The following is an 11,764-nucleotide window of genomic DNA, read 5'->3' as shown; positions in this document are numbered from 1 at the left end:
ATTAAAATGTGTATCCCAGGATTCTTGAAAAATAATGCTTGTTCAGATAAATTGCTGTTATCTAATGCTTTGTTGCTCTTGTAGGTTATCCAATTGCACTGAAATCTCTTATGAAACAATGACAGGCTCATCATAAAAAGAAAGGCCAGTTAGGGTCCTTGTTTCTTCCACTTAGACCATTGTTCCTTTTTCCCTGCCTTCAACTACTACTGACAGTAGATAGGAAATTCAACTTGTTTTTTTTCCTTCTACTATATCCCCCTGCTCAAAATAGGTGGAGGTACAATGGGAAAGGTGCAAGTGCCCCTCCCTTCTAATTTATAGCTTATAGTAATCACCTCTCCACACATCCACAAATGCACAGACATACATTATAAAACAGAATCTCAGGAGGAAAATAAAAAGTATAAGATACAATACATTTGTAACTCAAAAACGTGATAAAAAGGAACTTTTATAGAAGACAAGAAAGACTACATAAAATTTGAAATATGTTAGAGTTTCTTTATTCTTCTGCAGAAACAAAACTGGGTTTTATAGTTGTTATTTAACTAGAAAGAGAAAAACAAAGATAATCTTGTATAATTTACAATGGCACATTGTGAGCTGTTGTCTCCCAAACCATGTGAATAACTCTATATTCCATCAATACCCATAATCACCAATGCACTACCTGTAATAATAAGACTGTTGTTTTTCCCACACCCCCTCCTTTGATAGGCAACTTTAATATATATAATATATATAATAATTTCAGAGAGAGAAAAGGAAATGGAGAGGAGATAGAAGCATCAATGATGAGAGAAAGTCAATGATTGGTTGCCTTCTGCACAGCCCTTACTGGGTATTGAGCCCACAATCCTGATGGGGAATTGAACCATGACCTCCAGGTTTATGGATCAACACTTAACCACTGAGCCACACTGACCAGGCAAATAGGCAACTTTTTAAAAATTTTCTTGGAATGGTGCTCACTTTCCCAGTAGGAGTTAGGATTCTTTGGTATCATTACTGCTTTGAATGTGCTTACTATAGCACCATCTATTGCATCTCCAAAGAGAATATGAGTGGATAATTTTCACTTATGGTATATTACTATGTTGAGAGTTATTTTCTTCGGCATAGTTTATTCATATTTGTATCTCTATAACAGTGTTTTAAATTGGTCCATTTACAAATATAATTCCATTAAAATTTTTTTTAAATTACACTTTATTATGAGTTGACCCAGAAGGTAACTATTTATTATCAAACAAATAAAAACAAAGCTAAGTAAGTAATGACAAATGAACTCATAAACAAAATCAGTACCCTTTAATTTAATACTCTTCCATTGTATAGTTTCACTTAACAATGTAATCTACTATTGATCAATAAGATACCCAGTGTCTGGTTCATTTCATATTTTCAAGCATCCTATATAATAAAAGCTTAATATGCTAAGTGTCAGTCAGGTAGTCAGCTGTTCAACCAATCAAAGCATAATATGCTAATGATATGCTAAGGTCGCTCAACTGCTCACTATGACATGCATTGACCACCTGGGGGCAGATGCTTCAACCAGTAGGTTAGCTTGCTGCTGGGATCTCCCATGGTCTCTCCCAGCTGGCCAACCTCTGCATCCCTCACCAGCCCAATTATGCATAGGTGGGGTCTCTTGGCCTGGGCTTCACCCTATCACAATCTGGGACCCCTCAGAGGATGATGGAGAGCCAGATTTGGCCCTAAGGTGGAATGACCAGTTGCTATGATGCTCACTGACCACCAGAGGGCAGATGCTCAACACAGGAGCTGCCCCCTGATGTGCAGTGAGCTCCCACAGGGGGAGCGCAGATTGACCAGAAGCCAGGCTCATGGCTGGTGAGTGCAGTGGTGGTGGTGGGAGCCTCTCCTGTCTCTGTGCCAACACTAAAGATGTTTGACTGATTTCCCCTGAGGGCTCCTGGTCTACTAGAGGGTGCAGGCCAGGTGGAGGGACCCCAGAGTGCAAAAATCTTGTGCACCGAGCCTCTAGTAATGTAACATATATAATTAAGTGTATATAAATATTTTAATATCAATAGTAAGTTTAAGTATTAATTTTATTTAATGATTGATGTAATATTAATTTTAATAAATTTATATTTTATTTTAGTTTTTATTATAAACAATCTAATTATTTGAGCAGCCAGTATCTACTTAGAATAATATTGCTTAAATTACATTTTAGGTTAATGATAATTAAAAATGGCTAAGAAGATAATTTTAATGTAACTTAAAAGCCTTTAGATAACTTAGCATTAAAAGTGTATCTCTCCTAACTCATTAAAAAAGAAAGGAAGAAAGACACCAGGTTTGTCTTCTAAAACTAGTCATTCAAATAGAACACCTGAAGTTCAATTTTTAACTTTATTCTAAACAATCTATTAAATCTCCCCAACTCACTTGGTAAAGTAAGATTATAATACACATTATTGTTGAACTTAATTGCCCCTACCCACTGCACACAGAAAGCTAGTAGATTAAATTGTCACAAATACTTTTGATTGCAGAAAAGTGGCAGCAAACCACCATTTACTTGATGTTATTGCCTAAAAACAACAGTGTGAAGTACATATGATTTTATACACAAAAATAAAACACCTGAGATTCACTACAACTTTGTGATTTTTTGCAAAGTTATTATTTAGCATATCTATTGGCAAATCTATCACCTGAGCCTAGAATTCCAAAAGAATAAACCTGGAATTATGGGGCTTGAATTTTCATTCTGACAAAGAGGCAATCTCTCAGAACTCCAATGACAGTTTGTACCTCTGTGTACTACAACGTTTCATATTGTGGTATGGTCAGTTGTACACATTGTCCATCTCACACTACCTAACCTCCGCAAAAGAGGGAGCTGACTTTACTCTTTCTGTTTCTCATGGACACCAATAATAGACCATGACACTGTGTTTTAAAGTTTGTTAATAACTGTAACAACAATGGCCGTCTTTTTAAATGTTCAGGAGATATTTGTTAAGTAATTAATGAAAGTTATCTATTGGGGGGAAAAAAGAGGCAGGAAGTAAGAAAAGAAGGAATAAAGGAAGGAAGGAGAGAAAAGAAGGACTAACTCCTAGCTAGAACTGCTTTTTAAACAAGAGGCTTTGATCTACTAGCTAAATGTTCCTCCTCATAGTTTCAAACTTTTATCTTAAGTCCACTGGCAGTAGAAACCCCAAGTAACCACACACCAAACAACAGCTTTCATCAACAAGACGACAGCTTTCCCTGAGGTTTAAGCAATTAAAGATCTATGTGGGAGGCACTGCTTTGCCAATGTGAAAGTCATCCGCCTTGGTGCCTCTCCTGCACATCCAGTCCCTCAACTTGTGTCGCATTGATCTAAGAGAGCAGCAATTAATTCCAGGTGTCTCTTTGGACAAAGGCATATTCCTGGCTTCTTTGTAAAGTGGCATGTTTTCTAATAAGTCTCTTAACTTTCCACATTCAAAAGTAGTGCATTTTCCTGTCAAAAAATGCAGTATGCTATGAATTCAAGTTTTCTCTAGCAAATATTTGCTCCAACTCTCCAGTGTCTCTCAGAGGCTTACCTCTGTGACCTTGGACAGACCTTTCAGCCTGAGTTTTCTCTTTTATTTATTTACTAGAGGCCCAGTGCACAAATTCTTGCCTGGGGGCGGGTGACCCTCAGCCTGGCCTCTCCCAATCTCAGTCCCATTGGATAGGGTCCCTAGACCAGGCTGGCAATCAGGGCCTTTAGGGCTTTCCTTCCCCTGGCTGCTGGAAGCTGGCCCCGCCCCCACTGCTGCCATTGTTTGCCATCTATGTGGCGTTGACCCCACCCTTACCCCCTGTCACTAGTCACCTCCACCTGTGGGCGACAGGCATTGGGTGCAACTGTTTGGCTGCCCTGGACCTCCCTCTGAGAGGTGATCACTGGCTAGCCCCACCCTCCCACTCCTGCCACAGCATCACTGGCCACTGGCCTGGGCCTCCCTCTGTGTGAGGCTCTGTAATTGCCATGCAGAGGGAGGCCCCATCCACTCACCACAGTGCCAGCAGCTGGATAGCCGGGGCCTCCCATTTTTGGGTGATCAATTGTAGGGCTCTGTGATCAGTGGCCCACATGTGGGGTGGGGCTCTGTGATAGATCACTGCATTGAGGAAGGCCTAGGCCTTCCTCTACTGGGCTATCATGGGGTAATGGTGGGGCCTCTGGACCAATCACATCATAGCGTCCTTGGCTGGCCTGGCGCCAGTGTTTATCATAATGTGATTGTTTGGAAGGTTGTCCAGACAGTTGTTCTGTTGTTCAGTTGTTCACTCTTTCAGTTGATTTGCATATTATGCTTTTATTATTATAGATTTAAAAAATAATTTATTCTTCCATTAGAGTTGACATACAATATTAGTTTTGGCTATACAACATAGTGATTAGACATTTATATACTTACGATGTGATTCCCCTAATAAATGTAGTACCAGTCTTTTAAATATGAATAATAATTCTACTTTTATTGCTTTACTAAGATACTAGTGAGGAGAAAGTGAAAGTGAAATAAAATACTGCAGGAGACAAATATATTTGTAATATCCTAGAAGGAGGTAGTGTCAGATAGGTAGACTCCCCTCAAGGACACTGAATATTAGTGAGAAATCCTCATTACTGTAGCATGAGCATAGCTACTGTCTTAGCCTAGATTGTTAGGAATGAATCTAATAATAAAACATCCAAGAGAGAACATATTTAAAAAAATAGAGTACAAAAAAAACCCCCACAAAAAACAGAAAGAAAGAAAAGTATTTGCATCATTCCCCTCCACCAGTTGGCCATGAACTTTGATGACAAGAACGCAGACTTCCAATGTCTGCTCTCTCAGTGTATCTTCTATTGATTACCTGAGGAATCACTGGTATCATTCCTTGTTCCATCTGGACCCAAGGAAATAGATAATTAAATATTATTTTCTTAAATAATAGGAATTTCTAGGAATTTGATATAAAGGGATTTTATATGAAGGATTAGAATTTCTGCATCTGGTTTAATGCCTAGAAAATGGCCTACACCATCAGATTCATCTTAATACTTTGTTGTTCCTTTAGTTAGACTTACCAGTTAGAAGGGTAGGCAAGCAACATAGTTGCAAAAAGATATAATACTTTTCAATATTTGACCTCTAAAGTGCATATTATTTTAGTATGAGAAGATATTTCATGTCACATATTTTATTATGATGATTTTGATTTTAAGAAAGATTAATTATAAAATTAGAAATCGATCCTTTTATTTAAAGGGGTTTCTTAGTGATTTTAGTTTTTCTACTGGTGAGTCACAGGCATATTAGATCCCTTAAAGGCAATTTCTTCCAGGATCTCAGTGCAAGTAGTTATATGATTCCAAAGAAAAAAACAAACAAAACTTTTTTTAATTAAAAATAAATTAATGCAACTAAAATTCAATAATTTATTACCAATAAATAAAAATGAATTAATAGTGAGAATATTCAGAAAGGATTTTTTTAAAGATGAATAAATTTATCTGAAATAGTAAACTCAAACTAAGAACATGTCTAATCTTAATTAAATTATTCACAGCATATTTTTAGAGGTAACATAAATCCACACATTCTGCTGTCTTAGACCAACAATTTTCAACACAACATAGGTTTGTGTGCTGCAAAATGTGTTAAAACATGCGATATCTGACTGTTTTAGTCAGGGGCACTGACCTCTTTTCCCTTAGCTTGTCAAATAAAAACAGACAATAACCAACACAGCAAAAGCTACAACTGTGAATGATTAAAAATTACACCTATTTTTTTATAAGATCAGCAAAAATTATACTTTTGGTGTACCACAGAATTTTAGTACTTACTTTATTTGTGCCATAAGATGAAAAGGTTGAAAATTGCTGTTCTAGACTAATATACTATATTGGGGGATTTCATAACCCCTGTTCTCCAAAGTCCTGGCTAAAAGATCAGTTTTCTGTGCTCTCAGAAATCAAAATTTTGCTTAGACCAAGAGCTAAAAAGCTGATACATTGCTTCTTATTATCTTTTATGTTTCAATTTATCTCTTTAAACAAAATGACACATCTTTTTGGTCTCAAGCTACATCTCACCTCAGGGTGGGTGAGATCCATCTCAGAAGGCAAGTGGTATGACACAAGTAAAGGTGAAACCTTCAGCATGAATTTTTAAGGACTCCCTAGTTTAGAAGCATGTTAATGGGATAAATATATTGAAAAGACCCTTATGTTAAGTTCAGAAAAGAAAAAAAAAAAAGTCTTAAAGTCAACACTTTCTTTGGGTAATCCTATATAATAAAGAGGTAATATGCAAATTAACCCTCATGCCCTCACTAGATGGCTGCCTACGACCAGGCCAGCAAGGAGGTTAGTGAGGGATGACCAAATGACTGAACAAGCAGGCTGCTTGGGGTTACCAGGCCGGGGGGGGGGGGGGCAGTTGCAGGTGACCAGGATGGTGAGGGGGCAGTTAGGGTTGACCAGCAGAAGGGGGAAGTTGGATGCAATCAGGCTAGCAGGGGGGGGGGGCGGGGGCAGTAAGGGTTGACCAGGCTGGTCAGGGGGCCAGTTAGGAGTGATGAGGCCAGCAGGGAGGGAACAGTTGGGGGCAACCTGGCTGGCAGCGGGGGGAGAGTTAGAGGTGACTAGGCCAGCAGGGAGCAGTTAGGAGCAACCAGGCAGGAAGGTGAGCAATTAGGAGCCAGTGGTCCAGGATGTGAGAGGGATGTCCTGGATGTGAGAGGCATCCTAGTTTGGATTGGAGAGGGTGTAGCTGGGCATCACTCCCCCTCCATGCACAATTTAATGCATTGGGCCTCTAGTAGAAACTATAATAGTTCAGGTATTGCCTAATATTAAAATGATAAAAATATCTTACAATTTATTTTTCTTGGAAATAGAGTTATATAAAAAGTTTAGCATTAATGATATTAACACTTGTTGGCTAGTTATTATACAGTTTATTCTTTATTCATTAAAATTATCTATTGACTATTTACTATAAGAATAATAGCAGCTGATATTCTATTTTTTGCTATGTACCAGGCATTGTTCTAAGCATTTAAAAAAAATGAACGGTCTCATTCTGTCCTCTTGATAATCTGAGATCGATACCTTTTTAACACCATTTTTGCAGATAAGGAAACTGAGGCAGAAGAAAATAATGAGTTTTAAAGTATATATCATGTAGTTAAGGATGTAGTTGAAATTCTAATCTAAGCAGTCTGGCTCCAAAGGCCACCACTTCTTCTGTTATAGGAATACTGGTAGGTGACACTGTGGCTCTACTTTTAAAGAGCCTGACCCCTAGAAAGGGGGAAGAGGGATTTGTGAATGTGTAATTTTCTGGAGAAAGTCTCAAGGGAGAATGAAGCACATGGCAAGGAGTTGGCAAAGACAATGTTGCCTTCAAGCAGCTCACATTCTGCCAAAGATAGGGAAGGGGACATCAGCAAGTGCAGATATATAAACAATTAAGCCACAACAAGTGTTAGATGTCATTTTTTTTTTAGCGATCACAATGAAAACTCAGGGGAAAATGTCACAAATCTCTATATAACGGATAAGCAGATGTAGGAAATAGTAGAAAATGATTTCCCGAGTCTTGAAAGAAAAGTAGGTGATGGGGAGTATGGGCGCATAGGGGAAGGGAAAGGTCAAAAGAAGTGAGCACTAAGAAGAAATGAAGAAGTCTGACACAGAATGAGATAGACATGTCTGAGAATAGCAGTGCTTCAATTTGCTGGGTCATGAAAGGTGGGATGGACATCTATTTCAAGGTAGAATTTCAACCTGTGGAAAGAAACCACTAAAGGAAAGAAACAGATGAAGTGTTGTTTACTTTTCTTCTATGAAAATCCTCAACCAATCACAAACTCTTTTATAAAGAAAAAAAGGGGTTTATTTAAAATATGAGTCCTTAGTAATTGATACTACTATGGAGTCACTCTTTCTAATCCATAATTCAATCACTTATTCATCCATTTCATTATTCACACTTTCCAAATGACTGAGGGGTCACCCATTATGCTCATTAATGTGGTAGGAAACTTAAGAGAAATAGAGGTGAATGGTGGGTAGGATCTGCCCTGTAGACAGGGTAAGACCTGTGGACACAACTGTGGCATACTGAGCAGTATCCATTCTGATTGGCTGGCCCCCATGGGAAACTGATTGTTAGGTATTTTGAATGTCAGCCCTGTTTGTAGGTAAATTGGCTTATACAATGAGATGCTAAAGTCTGCCCTAAAAAAAATAATAACGGGCTATATTATATGTATATTTTTAAGAATTATGAGTCAAGTTGTTAAATAAAATGTTATTGAACATAATCAGTATTAGAAATGTACAATTAAATATGTTATATTCAAAATAAAGATAATAAATACTCAAAATTCATACTTTTTAAAATATATTTTACTGTCTTTTATGCTCTTGAAGATATCATCAGTTATATCTGTATTGTAGAAGTACTATTTAGAAATACATCGCTTTCCAATGTCACATTCAATGCTCAGTTTGACATCTAAGAATTGTCATACTAGGAATGTTTACATCATGAAAATCATCAAATCGATAAATCAGGATTTTGTTTTCCCCCCAGGGATCTGGTTGTTGAACATTTACCGGCACACCACACCTCATTCACAAAATGTAAGTACAAAGCGCATCATCATGTGTTCTTACCTGCAGGGGTTTAACAGTACCCTAGCCCCTCCTCATAAATTAAAGGGCCAAACTCCTCTCCATCTACTAGTAACATAGCAAGTCTAAAATAACCTGTACCTCCCACCCTAGTTTTCTGGCTCAGCAGTTCTCAGCCCTGGCTGCAGATTGGAATCATCTCATGAGCATGAAAAGGTTTTCAATGGGGGATTCTCTCTCTATTTGTATCAGATCATCTACCAGTGAGAACTGGGCATCCATGTTTTCAAAGCTATGTGTATTTCCAAGGTGATTGTATTTGTGCTGCCAAGGCTGAGAAGCTGCGCCAGAACTCACAAGTCAAAGGTGAGTTGCTAGAATGAGTCATGTTTTGTTGCTAGGAGAGAACAGATGTCACCGTCCACAAAGTAAGCATGAGGGAGAAGCCGGTGGCTGCTAGAAAGAGAACCAGGGGTCAAGATTTACAAACAGTGGTGAGCTCAGGGTTTTTTGCTTACTGTCCCCTCACCCTCGCTTCCCTCAGCCAGAAATAATGCCCTTTCACAGCACCTCTTTGTTCAGTTCCTGCCCACTGATGCTCTCCAGGCCGCAAACTTAATAAGGGCAACCAGGTCAGAAATCATTTTGTGGCCTGTTTCCTCAAAGACTTATCATCTTTCTTTGCTTCTTTCCAGGGAATCTATTTTAAGCCTTTAAAACACAAAATCTAGCTTTCTTCCATTCATCCAGACAATGGGCCCCCTACTCTGGTCCTCTCATTTCTAAAGAAAGCTACCTTTAGTCATGCCTTTGTTATTTCTAAGGGGAAATGTTTTTGGTGAAACCCAGAAAGCTTTATGGAATTTTTTTCTTCTTTGGAATAAAATAACACAAACCAAACTTAATAAGGAGAGTTTTTCACAAGGTAGAAAATATAAAAAAGACATATTTACATGTGTGTCTCTCTCCACCTTCAAACCACCATTCACACTGCCATATTAGTTTCTTTCTTATGGATACATATATCACCACTTAAAAAAAAATTGTCTCCTTGGGTGCACTCATTCTAAGGAGTCCCTCATATCCCTGCACCAGGTATTTACAATGTTATCTAATCATATCCCCTTAAGTGTTGATGACTTATTTTTAACAAATAGAATGTGGCAAAAGTGATGAGATGTCATACTTGTAATTGCATTATCTATAATAATAAAAGTGCAATATGCTAATTAGACCAGATGCCAGATGTCATTCCAGACGTCCTTCCAGGCAAAGCCATGGCAGCGGGCCTGAGGCAGAGGTGGTTAGGGATGATCAGGTAGGCAGGGAGGCGAGCGGTTAGGAGCCAATGGTCCCGGATTGCGAGAGTGATGTCGACATCCCACAAGGAGTCCCGGGTTGCAAGAGGGTGCAAGCTGGACTGAGGGACTTCCTCTATGCATGAATTTTGTGCACCTGGCTTCTAGTATTTCATAAAATTTCACCTTGCTAGTGGACTTTCTGTCATCTCCCTCTCTCTCCTTGTGCATTTTGAAGAGTCAAAGGAGTGAATGCTGCCAACAACCACCCATGAGGGAAAACATCTGATACCCTAAATGAAGTCTGCAGATGAAAACCCAACCCTAGTTGACACATTACAGCCTTTTAAGACTCGAAGCAGAGGATCCAGCAAAACCATAAACATGGTAGACAGAAAGACATGAGGAGAGCAAGGATGCTGAGCCAGATACAGAAGATCATCAGGGTAGAAAGCTCCAGGTGCAAAGCGATGGGCAAAACTGAGGAAACAAGGACCGCACCCTTTGGTAACTTTTTCTCTTCTAGCATATGGCTGGTGATGTGATTTAGACCCCTAACCTTTCCTCTCTAGAGATTCAGTTGTATTACAGCTCCAGGCCCAGAAAATTAGCAAAATCAGAAAAGATGCATTGACTAAGACCCTCTTTTCTGGTTCTGACCAATCAGTGGTGAGACCATGATCTTCAAAGGACACACCTGGAAAGCTGATTAATATTCTTTTGAGACCTACCCTGAAATCTCTGCCCTTAACAGCACTTAGGATGGAAGACCCAGACTGTCCTTCCTGGGAGCATGCCCTGAGCCTTTTCCCTCTCCTCCCTTCTCTTCTAGTCACATTACCTTTACCTCCCTATCTCCTAAGCTTCAAGGGCCCTTCTTTTGCCTCTGTAACTTGTTTTCTGAGTCCATTTTTTCTAATACTCACTTCTTCTACCTCTGTGACTCTCTAAATAAATGTGCTCTTACAGTTTGAGTCTTGCCTCTGAATTCTTTTCTAGCCAGAACTCCAGTTCTGAGGTTGCTGAACTGAGGTCTGGGCTGACCTCATTGGTCTAACACCTGGTGCCCTTCTCGCCTCTGCCAACACTTAGATTTATGACATAATATATAAATGTTACTTTAACCTACTAAGTTTGTAGTAATTTGTTATTCAGCATAGAAAATGGATACAGCCACCTTTAAAATAAAGTCCAACTCTTCAATGTGACATCTAAAGTTCTAAAATGTTGACCCTAACATCTCTTTCTAGCTTCCTCTCCTGCCAGTCAACTGATCCAAGTACCTACAAAAAGCCCTGTGTACAATTTACACTCAACATCAATTCCCTTGCTCATATTCTTTCCTCTGCTTAGAATGACTTTCCCATTTAACATAGAGAGCAACCATTTTTCTTTGAAAAACAAATATAATAACCAACTCTGTGCTACCCATAAAAGCACCTGCCACCCAATGGACCCTTAAGGTCAACTTTATTTACTCTTTTTTTTATTTGCTTGTTTATTCTTATAACATGTCCTCCATACCCATCTAATAGTACTGGTCATGCTGTGTTAGGGTCAATTTTTGTTTGTTTGTCTGTTTTTTCTTATTGTATTGTCAATTCCCTGAAAATGAGCACTTTTCATTACTTATCTTTACATTCCCAGAACCTGGAATAGTGATTTGACATGTATCTGGCATCCAGTAAATGTTGCTAAGTTGAATGAAACTAAATCGAAATCCCCACAGTATAGAATTTTAGTGTTTGGGACATCATAGGCACAATCAGTTTTTAATTACTGTGTATAATTACTTATATTTGTA

The sequence above is a fragment of the Pipistrellus kuhlii genome, unplaced genomic scaffold, assembly GCF_014108245.1.
Source record: "Pipistrellus kuhlii isolate mPipKuh1 unplaced genomic scaffold, mPipKuh1.p scaffold_m20_p_2, whole genome shotgun sequence".
NCBI lineage: Eukaryota > Metazoa > Chordata > Mammalia > Chiroptera > Vespertilionidae > Pipistrellus > Pipistrellus kuhlii.
This window is presented reverse-complemented; position numbering follows the sequence as displayed.